The sequence below is a fragment of the Mustela putorius genome, unplaced genomic scaffold, assembly GCF_011764305.1.
Source record: "Mustela putorius furo isolate JIRA1106 unplaced genomic scaffold, ASM1176430v1.1 tig00003846_pilon_pilon_pilon, whole genome shotgun sequence".
NCBI lineage: Eukaryota > Metazoa > Chordata > Mammalia > Carnivora > Mustelidae > Mustela > Mustela putorius.
The window spans coordinates 17,038,487-17,059,569 of record NW_025421999.1 but is presented as its reverse complement, the minus strand read 5'-3'; positions in this window follow the sequence as shown (position 1 = coordinate 17,059,569).

Sequence of the window (21,083 nt, the reverse complement as noted above, 5' to 3'; positions counted from 1 at the left end):
AACCCACTGAGCCACCCAGGGGCTCCAAAAAATAATGCTTTTTAATATAGCACTGAAAAATATTCTTTCTTTAAGATTTTATTTATTCATTTATTTTGCGGGGGTGGGGCAAGATGGGAAAGGAGCAGAAGGAGAGGAAAAGAATCTCAAGCAGATTAAGCACAGAGCCAGAGGCAGGACTCAATCTCGACCCTGAGATCCTGACTTCAAGTGAAATCAAGAGTCAGACACTGAACTAACAGAGCCACCCATGTGTCCCCAAAGTATCATTCTTTAATGCACATGATAGTGGCTTTTTAAATCCACTACTATACTGTACTCTACTGAAAGTTGATATTAAAATTTGTAATGATCTTTCTTTCATGGTCATATGTTGGATACTCATTTTCACTATGGAAGAAGCATTTTAGATACTTCTTACTATTTTGATCTGGTTGATTCAACCAGATCAAACATTTTGATCCAACATTCCTTTCTTTTTTCTTTTATGGCATCTTCTAGAGTCTTAAACTAGTTTTTGATTATGTTTGATGTAGTCATTGTCAAGTGCATTTGATCTGCCAATGCAAATAGAACTGAGGTGAGCCTGTTGAGTGTATAAAATATTTTTTTCCAATGCCTTTGACCAATTAAGTAGTAAAACACAGTGGTGGTATTTTGTTTCCTTAGTGACCTGGAAATACATTTTAAGTTAAAAAAGTGTTTCTAAAGTGTCTTGAAAGTTATTCCTACAATTAATGTGGGTGGCATGACTTTTTCTTTTTAGGCCACTTCAAATTTTGACTTAAAAAAATAAACAAAAACCTAAACATGTTTCTTTGTCAGAGATGACCAAATTTTGCCAACTTACATGATCTGTAAGATCCCTGAGTTTACATGAACGTTCAAGTCTTAGGATGAGATCTCTTTAGAATTAAGACTCATATTCTTAAAAACTATCATTTCCTTTGCCCCATCCTTTTTTAATAGATAAAATATAATTTGGGGGAAAATTAAAATGTTTGAAACTCAAAGGCATTTAGAAAATTAAGTTGCCCTCAAGTGAGCAAAATGGTCAAAGTCGGTTCTTCTTAATAAAGTTTATTTTTTTCTATTGTACCTAACTACTCAGTAAATTAAGTATTTTGATGTTTGAATTCCTTTAAACCTCCTTTCTCTCCAGGAGAATTGCCATATGTCAAAGAAATCAAGATGAATATTTTCCCATTTGACTTCTCTCTCTTCTTGGATCTACGTTCTTACAAGTGGGATTTGGATACCTTATCATTTATAATTTTGATTTCTTTTCAATCATTTAACTGTGCTTGTAATTTCTTCTTTGCTTGTATTATTTATTTATTTATTTATTAATTTATGTGCTCTGGACCCTAGTTATAGACTCCCTTATGGCCATAAGTAAAAATTCAAGTTAAATATTCAATTTAGTGAAACCCTTTAGATTGTTAAACTCAGAATTGGCTACGCAGTTGTTGATACTAAAGGAAAACTAATGAAATCCATGTGATTGCATAACCAACCAATGATTGCTAAAAGGATGGTTTCTTTCAAAAATATTAAAATATATTGGGGCACCTTGGTGGCTCAGTGGGTTAAAGTCTCTACCTTCGGCTCAGGCCATGATCCCAGCATCCTGGGATCCAGTCCTGCATTGGGCTCTCTGCTCAGCAGGGAGCCTGCTTCTCCCTCTCTCTCTGCCTGCTTGTGATCTCTGTCTGTCAAGTGAATAAATACAATCTATCTCTCTCTATATATACCTATATATATATATATATATATGTATATATATATATAGCATTTTATCTTATAACTATTAAATATGGAAATATGTTTTAAAAATAAGTACAGTATGGCGTTGTATGAAGTGTTACATTGTTTAAAGGCTAGGAAATAATCTTTTCATTATACTTAGCAAGGGTTAGAACATTTTTTTGAGATTTATCTATTTTAGAGAGTGCCAGAGAGAAGAGAGTGAGAGCAGGAGGGAGGAGCAGAGGGAGAGCGGGAGAGAATTCCAAGCAGACACTGCTCTAAGCAGGGAGCCTGACATGAAGCTCAACCTCATGACCTTGAGATCATGACTTAAGCCAAAACCAAGAGTTAGACGCTTGACCAACTGAGCCACCCGGGTACCCCAAGTGTTGGAACATTTAGAGTATTATATTCAAGTTTGATAGCACATCACAAAATTAAATGTATAAAGGTTGGGAATAGAAAAGAATAAACTGATAGAAAATGAGGTAAAGTAACAGGTAAAAGAGTTGAGTTTCTGAGCCTGAAAAAGAAGAGTTGTGGCAACTGTTGTCATCTCCGCTTTAGAGGTGACTAAATGCGAATATAATGAGGTTAAATTTTACCACAGTCATGAGGTAAAGCAGGATTTGAATCCAACTTTGGAGCCAGCATTCTGGACCCAATAATGTAGCAGCAAATCCTTGTGTGAGCACAGATCACTGCCTACACCAGCATGAACTCATGATATAATCAAACTACATCTCCATCCTTGTTTCCCACCACTCACTCAGTCCATGTGTTCCTGTGTGAAAACTGTGGCAGGTCTATAACAGTTCTACAGGCACACAAAGTCACAAACATAACCTTGATTCAGAAATTAAAAGGCTCTTTTCTTTGAGTATAACAAACCAAACCACAAACTGGATATTAAACCTGACCTCCTCCACTAGATCCTGGAAATTTTAGTGAAGAGGGAAATTATATTGTCTTGGCTTCTCTTTCCCATTTGAGCTTCTCAGTCTTCTCTTATCATCTGTTTTTCCAAATTCCCATCATGTTTGAAGGTAAGGGGAGGAGAGGGAGGATATAAAAATGGATAGAAATAATTCTTCCTGGTACAATGGAAATGGGGCTTTGCACTATCTGGATTTGTTGAATAGACTCTTCCTGTCCAATGAAGTTTTATGGATCCTCCAGATGTTCCTTGCTGGGCCTCTCTCTCCTTGTTTCTTTATTTTGTGTGGCCGCTTGCAGCTCTTTCCACAGCTCCTGGTCTATCTGGCAATACATATTTAGTCTTTTCCTGCTGAGGTCCTTTTAACCCCTGCAGATAGTCCTATTGGGCAGTACCTAACTATAGGTGGTGACAGGACACTGCTGCATCCTGGCAACATCTCTTTTGTATGGCCCACTACTTGTCCATAGGGAAACACTCCCTTAGTTTATGCTTGCCACATTGGCAGTGAAAGCTCTTCTCCAAATAGCAGCACTTGGGATGTCACTACTTCAGTAAACAGCCTTCCTTCTCTGTTGTCTTCATGTCCTGGGGTAGGAAACCAGTTCTTCATACCTCCAAAAGTGTAAAACACATAGAAAACTTTCTAATGGTCCTGTAAGGGCCCCTCCCCAAGATGTGAGGTAGAGAAGAACACTCTTTCCTCTCACCTTTGTGGTGTGATGAGGACTCTCAGTGCAGAAACTATTGTCTCTGAAAGAATTCATTCTTGTGATTCATAGTAATTATATTCCACAAAGTCACCACAAACACTAGGGGAAATATGGGATTAGGTTTCTACATCTTTGGTCTTGACATTTTCATCAAGCCATCAATATGTAAACTTGCTTGACTTGCATTTCTGCTTAAAGACCCCTTATTTTAATATATGCTGTAGTTTCATTAACATTGAAATCACATTCATCAGAGCTGTAACTCATATCTGGAGAAAACTTATCTAACACATGTATTCTCTCCATAAGGCACATCCAAGTTCCTTTGTACTTAGAAGACTAGGCAATACTTCAACACTACATTTATGACAATTTTAACAGCAAAATCAACAACAAAGAGCACAAAAGTGAGACCATAACTTTAAATATTTCAGTATGAGAGCTGAAATAAGAAAGCAGAGTGTTGCCTTGTTTGACTTCAGCTGGGAATGTGTGCATAGGGTGACTCAAATTTTTTGCTGTTCTGCACATGTCCAGGAATGACCACAGTAGTACAGCAAACATTGAATTTGAGGCTGCAAATAAATTTTGGTGAGAGGCAAGTTTGTAAATACAAGATCTGTGAATAACAACAATCAACTCTAAATATTTTCAACAATATCCTCACCAAAACCTCTCCCTTCTGTTTTACTTCTATGTTCTTGATCTGGTTTAAGGTTTGCTCAGGCTTTGGGGCCACTCTCTTTGTAAAACTGAATGTGGTGATTGAGAGCCTCACTTTGGAATTTGATGTTGGTTGTCTTTAAACACCTAATATAAATGTGGATTTTAATAGTAAGCAAAACACACATTTCAGATTGTGCCAGTCAGGTTTGCCATTGCAAAGAACAGAAACCAAATCCACATGATTTAAGCTAAAAATATATTAAGAATATATTGGGGAGGGGCACCTGGGTGGCTCAGTGTATTAAAGACTCTGCCTTTGGCTCCGGACATGATCCCAGGGTCCTGGGATCAGGCTCTCTGCTCAGTAGGGAGCCTGCTTCCCCCCGTCTCTGCCTGCCTCTCTGCCTACTTGTGATCTCTGTCAAATAAATACATAAAAACTTAAAAAAAGTTAATATATTGGGGAGGAGCAAGATGGCGAAGTAGGAGACAAATATCATCAGATCCCAGGAGTTCAGCTAGTTATCAAACCATTCTGAACACCTACAAACTCAATAGGAGATCAAAGAGAAGAAGAGCAGCAATTCTAGGAACAGAAAAGTGACAAATATATAGGAAGAGAGACCATGGTGGGAGAGGCTGGCTCCCTGTAAGCAGTAGAGCAGCAGAGCACAAAAATGGAACTTTTAGAAGTTTGCTCCTGAGGGACATTGCTCCACAGCTTAAGCTGGGGGTGAAACTCTCACAGGGACATTGTGGTCTCAGTACCTGCAGAGTCACAGAAAGACTCTGGATGTCTGAGTGTGGCAGAGCTCCCAGGTATCAGAATGGGAAAGCTGGTTGCAGAGACAGAGCCAAGGAGTGAGCTCTCAGCTCAGGGTTACCTTAAACCAAGATTCAAGGCACAGTGGGGCTACAGCTCTTCAAGAAGGAACCCCCACAAGTGGCAGATTCAGGGAAAACCCCTCCTCCCTCCTCTGGAAGGAGCAGCTCAGGAGCAAATGCAGGAATCTGCTGGGTTTGGAGATTCCAAATGGGGCCCTGTGCAGAGATAGAAATACTTGGCCACAGGCTGGGTGAGCTCAGAGTGCAGCAGGAGACCAGGGAGACGGGAGGGATTGACTGCTTTTTTCTGAGGGTGCACTGAGAAGTGGGGCCCTGAGCTATCTGCTCCTATGGTGTCAGACCTTGGGAGGCCACCATCTTCATTCTTCTCCAGAGCTGTAGGGAAAGCATTCAGAGAAAAAAAGCTACTGAGAGCAAACCTGAGCAGATTCACTCTCCGAACAAGGTCACTTAGCCTGGCCCCTGGCAAGGGTGGTGCAATTCTACCTCCAGCAAAAATATTTGAGAATCAATACAACAGGCCCCTCCCTGAAAAGATCAACAAGATGGAGACCAAGTTCACCGATCAATGAGAATTGCAAAATTTTAGAGATATGGTAATACAGTGCATAGAATTTACGGCTTTTCCCCCATGATTCTTTAGTATTTCAAAGTTAAATTTTTTAAGTTTTATTTTTTCTTATTCTATTTTTCCTCTTTCCTATTTTAATGTTCTTTAACTATTTTATCTTATCTATAACTTTTTAAAAAAGTTTTTTAGAAAAATTTATTGTTATGCTCATCTTTTTAAAAGATTTTATTTATTTATTTATTTATTTGACAGAATGAGAGAGATTACAAGTAGGCTGAGAGACAGGCAGAGAAAGAGGGGAAGCAGGCTCCCCACTGAGTGGAGATCCCAATGAAGAACTCCATCCCAGGACCCTGAGATCATGACCTGAGCCAAATGTAGAGGCTTAACCACTGAGCCACACAGGCACCCTATTATGGTCATATTTTATCTCTTCATTATATTTGACCTTATTTTTTCTATTTTTTGTGATCTCTATAGGTTTTTCTTTCTTTAAAATTTTGGAATACAGTTTCTAGTAGATCAAAAATACCCTAAATCTAGTGCATGGCTTTGTTCTAGTCTCCAGCCTGATCACCTTATTTTCCCTTTTTTTCCTTTCTTCAACCAATTTCTTATCTTATCAGTTACCTTTTTAAAATCTTTTTTAACATCTTTATAGTCAAGTTGCATCCCTTCATCATTTTTACTCTTATTTTTGTATGTATATGTTTTTCTTTCTTTAAAATTTTGTGAGGCAGCTTTTTCTAACAGACCAAAATATGCCCAGAATCAAGTGTGTGGCTCTGTTCTATCCTAGGTTTGGATCTCTTCTGATTTAGTTAGTGTATATTTTTCTGGGGTTGTTGGTATCCTTTTAGTATTTTGTTCTTTCATTCATCTATCCTTATCTGGATAAAATGACAAGGGAGAAAAGCTCACCTAAAAGAAAAAAAAGAGGCAGTACTGATGGCTAAGCACGTAATCAATACAGACATTAGTAAGGTGTCAGAATTAGAGTTCAGAAAGATGATTATCAAGGTGCTATCTGGGCTAGGAAAAAAGCATGGGAGATACTAGAGAATCCCTTTCTAGAGAACTAAAAGCACTTTCTGGAGAAATAAAAGAATGAAAATCTACCCAAGTTGAAGTCAAAAAAACTATTAATGAGGTGCAATAAAAAATGGAAGCTCTTACTGCTAGGATAAATGAAGCAGAAGAGAGAAATAGTGATACAGAAGACCAAATAATGGAGAATAAAGCAGCCGAGAAAAAGAGAGATAAACAACTACTGGACCACAAAGGAAGTATTTGAGAAATAAGTGATATCATAAAACAAAACAGTATTAGAAAAATTGGGGTCCCAGAAGAAGAAGAAAGACAGAGAGGGGCAGAAGGTATATTGGAGCAAATTACAAAAGAAAATTTCCTAATTCAGTGAAGGGAACAAGCATCAGAATCCAGGAAGCACAGAGAACCCCCCTCAAAAAAATAAAATAGATTCACACTCCATCATCTAATAGGAAAGCTTACAAGTCTCAGTGACAAAGAGAAAATCCTGAAAGCAGCTCAGGACAAGAAGTCTGTAACATACAATGGTAGAAATATTATATTGGCAACACACCTATCCACAGAGACCTGGCAGGCCAGAAATGACTGGCATGACATATTCGGAGCACTAAATGAGAAAAATATGCAGCTAAGAATACTATATCCAGCTAGGCTGTTATTGAAAATAGAAGGAGAGATAAAAAGCTTCCAGGATAAACAGAATCTCAAAGAATTTGCAAATTCCAAGCCAGCCCTACAGGAAATATTAAAAGGGTCCTCTAAGCAAAGAGAGAGCCTTAAAGTAACAGATCAGAAAGGAACAGAGGCAATATACAGTAACAGTCACCTCACAGGCAATACAATGGCACTAAATTCCTATCTTTCAATAGTTACCCTGAATGTAGATGGGCTAATTGCTCCAATCAAAAGACATAGGTTATTAGAATGGATGAAAAATCAAAACCCATCAATATGCTGTCTGCAAGAAACTCATTTTAGACCCAAAAACATGTCCAGAATTTTTTTTAAGATTTTATTTATTTATTTGACAGACAGAGATCACAAGCAGGCATAGAGAGAGAGAGAGGAGGAAACAGGCTCCCCACTGAACAGAGAGCCTGATGTGGGGCTTGATCCCAGGACCCCAAGATCATGACCTGAGCCGAAGGCAGAGGCTTTAACCCACTGAGCCACCCAGGTGCCCTGACATGTCCAGATTAAAGTGAGGGGGGTAGAAAACAACTTATCATGTTAAAGGGCATGAAAATAAAAAAAGCTGGGGTGGCAAACCTTATATAAATTAGATAAATTAGATTTTAAGCCAAATTCTATAATAAGAAATGACGAAAGACACTATATCATATGTAATGGGTTTGTCCAACAAGAAGATCTAACAATTTTAAGTACCTATACCCCTAACATGGGAGCTGCCAATTATATGAACCAATTAATAACAAAATCAAAGAAATACATTGACAATAATACAATAATAGTAGGGAACTTTAACACCCACATCACTAAAATGGGCATATCATCTAAGCAAAAGATCAACAAGGAAATAAAGGTTTTAAATTTCACACTGGACCAGATGGACATCACAGATACATTTAGAACATTCCATCCCAAGGCAGCAGAATACACATTCTTCTCTAATCCACATGGAATATTCTCCAGAATAGATCACACCCTGGGTCACAAATCAGGTCTCAAATGGTACCAAAAGACTGGGATCATTCCCTGCATACTTTCAGACCACAGTGCTTTGAAACTAGAACTCAGCCACAGGAGGAAATTTGGAAAGAACTCAAATACATGGAGGCTAAAGAGTATCCTACTAAAGAATGAGTAGGTCAACCAGGAAATTAAAGAAGAATCTAAAAAAAAAATTCATGGAAACAAATGAAAATGAAAACACAACTGCCCAGAATCTTTGGGAAACGGCAAAAGGGGGTCCTGAGAGGAAAGTATATAGCAATAAAAAACTTTCTCAAGAAACAAGAAAGTTCTCAAGTATACAACCTAAGCCTAAACCTAAAGGAGCTGGAGAAAGAACAACAAAGAAAGTCTAAACCCAGCAGGAGAAGGGAAATAATAAAGATCAGAGCAAATATCAATGAAATAAAAATCAAAAGAACGGTAGAACAAATCATCAAAATTAAGAGCTGGTTCTTGGAAAGAATTAGAAATATTGATAAACTTCTGGCCAGACTTAACAAAAAGAAAAGATAAAGGACCCAAATTAATAAAATCATGAATGAAAGAGGAGAGATCAAAACCAACATGAAAGAAATACAAACAATTATAAGAACATATTATGAGCAAATCTACGTCAGCCAATCTGTTAATCTGGAAGAAATGGATGCATTCCTACAGATATATAAACTACCAAAACTCAACCAGGAAGAAATAGAAAACCTGAACAGATCCTTAACAAATAAGGAGACAGAAGCAGTCATCAAAAATCTCCCAACAAACAAGAGCCTAGGGCCAGACATCTTCCAAGAGGAATTCTACCAAACATTTAAAGAAGTTAATGCCTATTCTCCTGAAACACCAAAAACTAGAAATGGAAGGAAAACTTCCAAACTCATTTTATGAGGTCAGCATCACCTTGATCCCAAAACTAGACAAGGATCCCATAAAAAAAGAGAATTACAGACCAATATCCTTGATGAACACAGATGAGAAAATTCTCACCAAAATACTAGCCAATAGGATCCAAGAGTACATTAAAAGGATTATTCACTATGATCAAGTGGGATTTATTCCTGGGCTGCAAGTTTGGTTCAGCATCCACAAAACAATTAAGGTGATACAATATATTAAGAAAAGAAAGAACATGAACTATATGATACTCTCAATAAATGCTGAAAAAGAATTTGACAATGTACAGCATCCTTTCTTGATCAAAACTCTTCACAGTTTAGAGATAGAGAGTACATACCTCAATATCATCAAAGCCACCTATGAAAAACCCACAGCAAATATCATTCTCAATGGGAGAAAATGGAAAGTTTTCCCTTAAGGTCAGGAACATGGCAGGGATGTCCACTATCACCAATGCTATTCAACATAGTACTAGAAGTCCTAGCCTCAGGAATCAGATAATGAAAAGAAATTAAAGGCATCTGAATCATCAAAGAAAAAGCCAAACTCTCACCCTTTGCAGATGACATGATACTTTATGTGGAAAATCCAAAAGACTCCACTCCAAAACTGCTAGAACTCATACAGGAATTCAGTAAAGTGTCAGGATCTAAAATCAATGCACAGAAATCAGTTGCATTTCTATAAGCCAACAGCAAGACAGAAGAAAGAGAAATTAAGGAGTCAATCCCATTTACAATTGAACCCCAAACCATAAGATACTTAGGGATAAACCTAATTATCTGTAAGAGGCAAAGAATCTGTACTCAGGAAACTATAAAGTACTCATGAAAGAAATTGAGGAAGACACAAAGAAATGGAAAAGTGTTCCATGCTCATGGATTGGAAGAACAAATATTGTGGAAATGTCTATGCTACCTAAAGCAATCTATACTTTTAATACAATTTCTATCAGAATACCATCAGTTTTTTATCAAAGAAATGGAATAAATAATCCAAAAATTTATATGGAACCAGAAAAGACCCTAAATAGCCAGAGGAATGTTGAAAAAGAAGCCAAAGTTGGTGGCATCCCAATTCCAGACTTCAAGCTCTATTGCAAAGCTGTAATCCTCAAGACAGTACAGTAATGGCACAAAAACAGATACATAGATCAATGGAATGGAATAGCCCAGAAATGGACCCTTAAGTCTATGGTCAACTAATCTTTGATAAAGCAGGAAAGAATGTCCACTGGAAAAAAGACAGCCTCTTCAACAAAGTGTTGCGAGAATTGGACAGCCACAAGCAGAAGAATGAAACCAGACCATTTCCTACACCACACACAAAAATAGACTCAATATGGATGAAAGACCTCAATGTGAGACAGGAATCCATCAAAATCCTTGAGGGGAATACAGGCAGCAACCTCTTTGACCTCAGCCACAGCTACTTCTTCCTAGAAACATCACCAAAGGCAAGGAAGCAAGGGCAAAAATGAACTATCAGGACTTCATCAAGATCAAAAGCTTTTGCACAGCAAAGGAAACAGTCAACAAACCCAAAAGACAACTGACAGAATGGGAGAAGATATTTGCAAATGACGTATCGGATAAAGGGCTAATATCCAAAATCTACAAAGAACTTACCAAACTCAACACCCAAAGAACAAATAATCCAATCAAGGAATGGGCAGAAGACATGAACAGATATTTCTGCAAAGAAGACATCCAAATGGCAGAAAGACACATGAAAAAGTGCTCCACATCACTCACCATCAGGGAAATACAAATCAAAACCACAGTGAGATACAACCACACTCCAGTCAGAATGACTAAAATTAACAAGTCAGGAATGACAGATGTTGGTGAGGATCTGAAGAAAGGGGAACCCTCCTAAACTGTTGATGTGATGCAAGCTGGTACAGCCACTCTGAAAACAGTATGGAGGTTCCTCAAAAAGTTGAAAATAGAGCTACCCTAGGACCCACCAATCGCACTACTGGGTATTTACCCTAAAGATACAAATGTAGTGATCCAAAGGGGCATGTGCATACTCATGTTTATAGCAGCAATGTCCACAACTGCCAAACTATGGAAAGAACCTAGATGTTCATCAACAGATGAATGAATAAAGAAGAGGTGGTATGTATATGGGATGGAATACTATGCAACCATCAAAAATTGAAATCTTGCCATTTGCAACAAGGTGGATGGAGCTAGAGGGTATTATGCTAAATGAAATAAGTCAATCAGAGAAAGACAATTATCATATGATGTCTCTAATATGAGGAATTTGAGAGGCAGGGCTGGGGGTTGTGGGTGATAAGGAGGGATAAAATAAAACAAGATGGGATCAGGAGGGAGAAAAACCATAAAAGAATTTAAATCTATGGAAAGAAAATGAGGATTCCTGCAGGGTGGGTGGGGAGGGATAGGGTGACTGGATTATGGACATTGGGGAGGGTATGTGCTATGGTGAGTGCTGTTAATTGTGTAAGATAATTCACAGACCTGTACCCCTGAAGTAAATAATACATTATATGTTAATTTAAAAAATTTTTTAAAGATTATATTGGGAAGAAAGAAATAGAATCTTAAAGAAAGCTAGAGGACCCCATGGAGGACCCTCCCACCATTGGAAAACAGGTGGGAGTAAGAGAGGCTGGGCTACAGCCAGGACCATAAATGAGGCTGTAAATGACAGCAGTACAGCTGCAACTGCCCAGAGCTGAACGGCCACCACTACCCACTTTTTATTATTCTGGATATTATGGAACCACTTCCAAAAAGGATTCATCTTTTGTTTTGTCAGCTCACTAGACAAAGTCCAGAGCAGGTACTTCTGACTGACTAAGGTAAGACTATGCGAAGGTGACTGTAAAAATAAAGATTCAGCATTTTCGGTTTTTTGAGTGAGTAAAAGTTTGTCTCCCGCAAAGATTCATGAACTCTGAAAAACAATCTGAGGGTTTTGAAGGGGCGAGGGGTGGGAGGTCGGGGTACCAGGTGGTGGGTATTTTATTTTATTTTATTATTTTTTTTAAAGATTTTATTTATTTATTTGACAGACAAGAGATCACAAGTAGGCAGAGAGCAGGCAGAGAGAGACAGAGAAGCAGGCTCCCTGCCGAGCAGAGAGCCCGATGTGGGGCTCGATCCCAGGACCCTGGGATCATGACCTGAGCCGAAGGCAGAGGCTTTAACCCACTGAGCCACCCAGGTGCCCCATGGGTGGTGGGTATTTTAGAGGGCATGGATTGCATGGAGCACTGGGTGTGATGCAAAAATAATGAATACTGTTATGCTGAAAATAAAAAATAAATTAAAAAAAAAAGATTCATGAAGTGAGAAATTTACCATGTGTAGAAAGAGGGTTCAGATATTTGACAACCAGAACTTAAGGACTTAGGATCATAGACTTTTAGAAGAGAATCAAAAGAAAATGCCTCTACTTAGTTCAATTAAGAGTTTCCCTTCCAATCAGAAAGCTCTAGAACATAAATAATCTCATAGCCTTTGCTTTAATTTTCAAATGATGAGGAAATTTTCACACAGCCATATAATATGTTCTATCCTTTACAATTCTTGTCCAAGGATTTATTTTGATTTCTGACTCTTAAAATAATTTTTTTGGTTTCCTTGACTATACAGTTTGCCTTTATATGAATGTGTTGTAGTTTCTAAATGTCCTGCTTATTCTTTGGCACTCAGACGTGACAACAGTATTCTCCACATAGACTGGAAATGCAGAGACTATTTATTTCATTAACTTAACTTGAGCTTGTGTTGGCTCTTTTAGGCAACCATAGAATAATGACTCATAGTAAGCTAAAACATCTAGATGTTTTCATGTGAAGAGCTAGTCCTGTAACTGGTCTTTCAAACTTACTCATTTAAAAGAACAAACTGAGGTTTTTACATTTATCTTTCCTGCTTTCACTTTTTTTTTTTTTTTAAGTACACTAGTCTGGTTTATTGAGGTAATTTGGGGTTTTAAGTATTTTATTGTTTATAATAGTAGGGTTTCTTTCCAGGATTTTTAATTTGTTTGGCACATCCTCTATATTTTCATACAGGTTATTGATGAAGTATTGAATGGTAAAAGATTGTAATAGAGCACTGTGACATTCCAATTTTTCCTCCAGATTGACACTGGGACATTGAGCAAAAATTTTTTTTGAATCTCACTGCTCATCCATCTTGAAATAAAACTGGTCATGCCAATATCCTGCATAAAAATTGTCTCATGGCTTCTCCTTGCCTTTCACATGTAAATTACATCCTTAATATGGCTCACAGTCATGGCATTGTTTGGTCTTTCTTTCTTCACCTTTTTCTGGGGCCACTCCCCCTTATTTTTGTGTTTTAGCCACAAGGCATTGTACATGGAATATTCCTCCCCTGCTCTTTACCAGCTCAGTCTTTGGGTCTCAGCTGAAGCACATTTCCAAAGGAAGCCTTCTCTAGAACCATATATTTTATCAGTTTCCTATCTTAATTCTTTTTATGGAATAAAATTCCATTTCATTAAAAGTTCCTGTTTGCAATCATATACTTTTTAATATAATAATTTGATCTGCCCCCCTACAAGACTTAAGTTCTACAAGGACTTAGACACAGTCTGTGTTTGCTCATGATTATTTGACCTTTGTCTGAAACATTACAGGTTCTAGAAAACATCTTGTTGGATGAGTGATAGAAACCCAACAAATAATGTGACCATTGATCCTACTGAAGCTGTGGGGTAGCAGATGAGTGGAACAGCTTTAGGAAGTAAATCCTCCAATTTCCTATCCTGTTTTATGACCTCTACCTCAGAGTCTCTTGTTCCTGGCACTGTTGTCATTTGGACTAGATAATTCTTTGTTGGGGGATAAGGAGCGTATCTTCATGCACTGTAAAATGTTTAGCCGCATCCCTGGCTTCTATACATTAAATTACTACAATGTCAACCCATCTAATTATAACAATGAAAAGTGTCTTCAGACATTGCCAAATGTCTTGGAATAGGTCAGGGGTAGAGGAGAACAATATCACCCTTGTTGAGAACACTGCTTTAACTGTAAGAACTTTAATAAATTGTCACAACAAGGACACATCATTTGTTTAATTGTAATTATAAAACATGTGTATGTGAAAGACTTTTACAAGCCATATAAATTAAGTGATACACTTCACTATTTCATTGGCAAGGAGGTAACCAGAAGTGTTCACTCACTATTACAACCATGAAAATTTCCATGACTACTCAAGTCCAAAAGGACCTTCCAATTCAGCCTCCTAGAAAATCACTAAATTTGACAGTTAGCAGAGAAATGTTTTATTTGAATTAGGATCCTATCTGTATTTCATTAAGTAAGCAGAATTTTCTAGGATGTTATATGAATCCAGAGACTCCTTTAGAGAGTTAGATGACTAACAGCATGTTTGACATTGAGTTGCAGATTTTAGACTATGGTAGTCAGTCCTCAAGATGGCCTTCAACATCCCACACTGACTTGTGTGATCAAAAAACTAATCAGACTTCTGTGAAAATGAGGCAACTAAATGTTCTTTGGATATTCTGTTGGGGTGTGTGTGTGTGTGTGTGTGTGTGTGTGTGTGTGATTTGGGGAATGAGATGGTAAATGATATAAGGTATATAGACTAAGGAGTATAATAGACTGGAAGTATAATGGAAGTATAATAGACTAAGGAGGGTTTTAAAATTTTTACAATATCCCCTCCCTTCAATTTTTCTTACCACTAGCTGAGCTAATGCAATCATAATATGATATTTATCACTCTATATGTTAGATATGATTGGGAAGCATCAGATTTTAATCAATAGATTCCCAGCCCTCATTATTGTGAGAGACAATATTTATTACATATGAAGCATTACAAAAGCATGTTGGCCATCCATGATTACATGTAGAAAGGAAATTATATGTATATGACAGAGGAACAAAAAGAGTTACTGGTAATATCCAGTTAAGCCAACTAAAAACCAGGAGCATTTTAATTATTTTACTTTCTGGCCTTTCCTGGAAGTATTCCTCTTCAAGGGCAGCATTTTCTCACTGAAATAACAAGAGCAACAATGCTGGCACCATGATTTAATTATGTCTAATGCATTTAGTGAGTTTATTCTTCCAAGAAAAAATTGGGAAGGTAGAAAATTTAGTGCCACCATTCTAACATATCCAATTATACTAACAAGGAAAAAAAATCTTACATCTTAAGTTTTAATCTTTGTGTTGATTGGCCATAGGCCATTAGAATGAACTCAGAGATGCATGTAATTTCTAGGCACAAATTTTGAATTTATATCCTGAATTTAAAGTACAGAGATTACAGAGAGAAGAAAACCAATCACTTCAAAAATATTAAGAGTTCTAGGTCTCCCTAGCATAGATAAAATATGGAATATTAGAAAAATTCATAAAGAGGCCTATAATTCAAGGCAAACATGAAGATAGCCATTGTCTTGGCAAATATTTTGCTTTGTTAATTGGTCAATCCTTATCAAACCATTCCACAAGTCTTGGGGAAAAATAAAAAAAAAAAAAACACCCATGCCAACATCCTCCTTTCAAATGTGAAAAGCTGAACAAAACCTTTAACTCTTTGTTACTAAAATAAACTGGCAAGGAGCTTTTGCACTTCCTGGATGATGCAGTATGTACTAAAACTGAAACAGACCCAATCAGATTCCTGTCAGAAAGGATAATTCCTAAATGTCCATCACACTAATCCTGGAAGTTAGTGGTGAGTTCATGACCTTTATCCAAAAGTCATGCTTGGTTATATTACCATAGTAATAATTGCTTAAAATCAAATCACTACTGTGAATACTTAAGTCATGATTCCATGGACTAGGAAACCAAACTAGTGAAGAAAATAGTTCTTCATACTTATTACATCAAAGAATACAGTTTTTGCTTTCACAGCAAAGAGAAGAGAAATTCTCTGTAATTGAGCCACACAAATTGTATTATAACCTAATTGATTGGTCCACTGGGAGAGAAAAAAAGCCAATTCCTCAAAGCAATAGAAATGATGGTTTTTAAAAATGGAATTGACTTGCTCACTAAACGGGTTAACTAAATAAACTTTCTCTTTTTCATTGTTAGAATGGTTTATAAGACCAAAGACCATGATATAGGGAAATACAAAGAAAAAAATAAAAAAAAAACATAATTTAATCAATGATATCATGCTTATTCTCCTGGTATACACCTGACCAACTATTTTTTGCTTTGGAATAATACTAGTAGTAAGCACACTGAAGTTATGGCAGAGGAAGGGAAAGAAATAAAAATGTTCATGTGGAAACCTTCCAGGAAAGCTTTTGCATCTTTTTGGGCTATTTAAACTAGTGTAACCTCTACAGTTATTTTCTTGGATAAAACTGGGACATTAAACAAAAGCAGTATCCATAATAATATTGAGTTCCTACTTTGAAGTTTCCTGCCAGGTGGTTTATATAACATTTTATCCTGAAAATAAGTTAGGTGAACATCATTACCCAAATTTTACAGATAAGCAAGGTAAGGCTAAGAAGGTTAAAAAGCCTGCCCAACATCAGTAATTAGTAAGTAATGGAGCTAAGACTCAATACTAGATCATCTCATTATACAAGCTACACTACCTTGATCTGCTTTATTGAAATACACACACACACACACACGTTTATGTGCATATATGTATGTACATAGACATATTTATATGTATAGATGTGTTCGTGTATGTATATACATATATTTGTACATGCAGTTTTATGAACATAATGTTCTAAAGGCAGATGAACGCTATAGCTCTGATGCTAATTTACCATATGATCTTTTATATCTTTGGTTTTTAGTTTCTTCAAGTTTTCAAAATTGGAATAACTTGTCACCAAATAATATTTAAACTATTTGAGATTGTTGGCTTAGAGTAACTGTCAAATTAGAGAACAAATCAAGGCCAATGGAAAAACACTCCCCAGGAAGGAGAAAAGTTTCTAAAAGCTGAGAAAAGGAGTCAAGGGGCCTGTGCATATTTCTATAGCCATGGCAGAAACTTTTGAATAGTAAAAAAAAAAAAAAAAAAGTAGATATTTCATAAGGCTGTCGTGGGAAGTAAATATAGAAGTCTATAAAATAGTATCTGATAAAAATGCCCAATAAATATTAGCTGTCATATTTAAAAAAAAAAAAAAAAAAGAAAAGATATCTCCGTTTCATTTACTTTGTTCTGCATTGTTTAGTGTTAACAAAGCAGAGCTTGATGACAAAGGTCTTTCTGGCTGTACCCGTCTTTCCTTTCTCTGCCAAATTTTTAGTAAAACCAATATCTTGGAAACCAGTCTGTGAAACTCAAAGGTCCTACTTAAAAATAAATGGACATAGTCACTAAATGTATTCAAGGAGGGTCCTTGAATGTATTTACTTATGATGATGCTTTCTAAAGCATTAGAAAGAAACTCTTTACACTGAGACCACCAAGGCATTCTGTTTTCTAAAGGCAAGCAGTCTTGACATTTGTCTTTATTTCCCTATTCTCAGTTGAGATGAAATCCAGACACTTGGGGGCTTGGGAAAATACTCTGTGTGGTTTGTTTTGATACATGCTGCTCTAGGATTTTGTTGCCAGCCTGTAAAGCTGTCCCCTTCCTTCCCCCACCTTTACCCCTCCCCATGCATGTACACGGTGACCAGAGAGCCAAATACTATGAGCCAAAAGTATTTTCAATAGAAATACCAGGAAAATGTTGTTTCTAGTGGCATAGAAAAATCAGATAGAATGAAGGCCAACTTTATGGCAATCTCAAATCTAGACCTCTGAAGAAGGAAGGTGTAAGCACAGCCGAGTACAGTAGGAAGAACATTCCTGCTTTCCAACAGGAAAAGTATAAGGTAATGTCTCTTTCCATGTTTTTAAAATGAAGTATGTCACATTTAATATTTTAAAAATGAATACCTTCAAAGAAACATATCAGAAATCATATTGTCATGAATAAATATGTAAATATTTTAACCTCTTTGTCCAAAAACCAGTTACTATTTGCCTGTTTATATGAGGTATTACTGCAGGTATAGAGGGGTCACTCCTTTCTGCTCTATAGGATCATCCTATTATTGTGTCTCTGGGTACACATGTGACTTTTCTATTAGATAAGGCTTCATTCGAGACAAAGGAGGGCCCATTCCACTTACTGTTTCCCTAACCCAAAACATTTTCATCGGTTTTTAAAGCCCCAGATTCCAGGGATTTACCATCAAGTAAGAGAATTAAATATCTGTGTTAATGAGCTTAAAACTAGTTATAAAATATTGACCCATGTTAGTGGTGTGATCTATCTGTGATATTGCGGTTCAGATATGGATGCTCCACTAGGGATCATGGGGGATCAGGAAATGTTCAAAAGGAAGGGATGCTTACACTGGCACTCAGAGAAACAGGTGGGATGTCCACAGGTATAAGAAGCATTAATAAGAAACTGGAATAAGGAAAGGGAAGAGGAAATGGAAAATTAACCCTGTTCTGTGAGATGAACTCTTCATCAAGTTCAATTCTAAGCATGATTTGAAGGGGCATGTTATAGGGCAACAACCAGTGTTTAAATCAGATGGATACAGCTTTTAAGCCTGGCATGAGCTCTTAGGTACACTGTTTACCCTTTGTGAGTTGACATCTCTGGCTATATAATGAGATTTTTGGTACTCTGTTAACTTATTATATCCCCGCTGCCTTCAATATTGCTTTTCATAGAGAAAGAACGTAAAAATAAATATTTAGTGAATGGACGGTCATCAAGGCAACAAAAATTAAATAAGAGAACACAGAAGTGCCAAGTACATCATATGCACTCAATAAATATTGGTTCTGTAGCTTTCTCCTTTCTCTTTGCTGTTCAGAAAACTTTGTTGTCTTTGCATGGCCTAATCAAGCTTTCATTTACCTTTCCAAATGCATTTCCTATTATTTGTCTATAAAGAGCTTACATTTCCACTAAGTATATCAGGCGTGTTTACAGTTACCTGTATATTATCTATATATTTATTAACTTAAATATCCCCTTTCCCATATTATTCTTTTCCTTCATTATCCATATGTCTAAAAACTTGCCAATCTTTAAAGGTTCACCTGAGACACCAGGATCACAAAGAATTCCCTGATTCTTGAAAGCCAGGTAAATCTTTCTTTTCTCAGAAATTCCTTAGCAGTGTACATTTTCCTTTGTGACATGTAATATTTACACATCTGAAATATGAGGAAAACAACTGCCAAATTCATTCCAGTGGAAGATTTTAGCATGTTTTTATTTAAAGATTTTATTTATTAATTTGACAGACAGAGATCACAAGTAGGCAGAGAGAGAGGAAGGGAAGCAGGTTCCCCGATGAGCAGAGAGCCCGATGCAGGGCTTGATCCCAGGACCCTGGGACCATGACCTGAGCCAAAGGCAGAGGCTTCAACCCACTTAGCCATCCAGGCACCCCTTTAGCATGTATTTTTAATCTACTACTGATCAAGGAGCAAAAATTGACACAGAATCCAGCCTCCTGGAGTAGGGGATTAGCAAACCCAGGAACCAACAAGGCTCAAGTTGTCTTCATCCCCTAAGAGGAATGAGCTTGCTAGTCAGGACCACAAGATAAGAACTGTGCCCTGAGTCAAAAGTGGAGTGGAAAGAAGTCATTCAGAATCCTGAGACCTAGGGATAGAGCTGGAAACTAGAATTCATCATCATGGGCAACAAGATCTAATTTCAAGACCCATTAGATACGGAATGTGAGTTCTTATATATGTACTACTCCAGTCTGGAATGCATATGGGTCCATAGACAGAACTGAAAACTAGAGCCTACTGAGGGGACCTGGCTAGGGAAAGAAAGGAAACATGGCAGGGGCTAGCAATGCAGAGAAGGGAGTGAAGAGGGGAAAGAGTCTTAGGAAGGTCGAAGATAACGAAATATGTGTAACAGACTCTCCTCTCCTAAAACTAAAAGTCCACAATTTCTAGAAATGAAGCAGTTAGAGAACTGTTTTTGATCCTATATTTTATTGCTTTATTATTTAAATAAAATACTCCTGTCTGTGAATTCAAACAGAAAAGCTGGGTCTTTCCCCTAGTATTCTTATAATCATTTTTAAGCACAATATTAAGAGATAGAATAAGATAAACAATGTTTTTTGAACAGATGTTTTTTGCTACTCTGCCTGGGAACAGCTGATATATATGAAGGTCTAGTCTAAGACCCAGTTCAAAAATAATATTTTAGTTGGACCAAGTACTCTTGTGATTTACACCTAACATTGCCCTTAACTCTGACTAAAAGCCAAATTTTAGGAACCAAAAGAAAACTAGTGTAATTTCCTGGTTCTGAGAAGCATTGAAAAGCTTACAAGGACACTAATCTAAGATCCAAGAGAACTTTCCCATCTTGTCGTCAGATGTCTGTGGGTTGATAAACTCTGGTTGTGACTCTTTAAAATCTATGGCCAAAGTTTCCCATGTGCATTGCTAATCCACTTATGATAAGTAACTCAGCTAAAACACTGTATTATTTATCCCCTTTTATGAATCCTTTGTGCCTTTTTAGTAACTCAGAAGAAGTTGAGCAAGCTAGATTTTGAAAATATTAAACAATTCCTACTCTTCTTGATTCGCTATTTTCTCTGATTCCTTGAGGTTTCATGTACTTTCCTGGAATACTAGACTCTATTCTATACTTTACAGGCTATAGTTTCTCTTTGGTTTTCTCTCTGAATTCTCTTCCTAATTTCAAGTTTTGTTCTTCGAAAGCTTCTGCAACCACCATTTTCTCAAATTTTCACTTTCAACTCAGATACATGAACTTACTGGGCAGATTTTTCTTTCTTTTCTTTTTTTTAAGATTTTATTTATTTATTTGACAGACAGAGATTAAAAGTAGGCAGAGAGGCAGGCAGAGAGAGAGAGGAGGAAGCAAGCTCTCCGCGGAGCAGAGAGCCTGATGTGGGGCTCGATCCCAG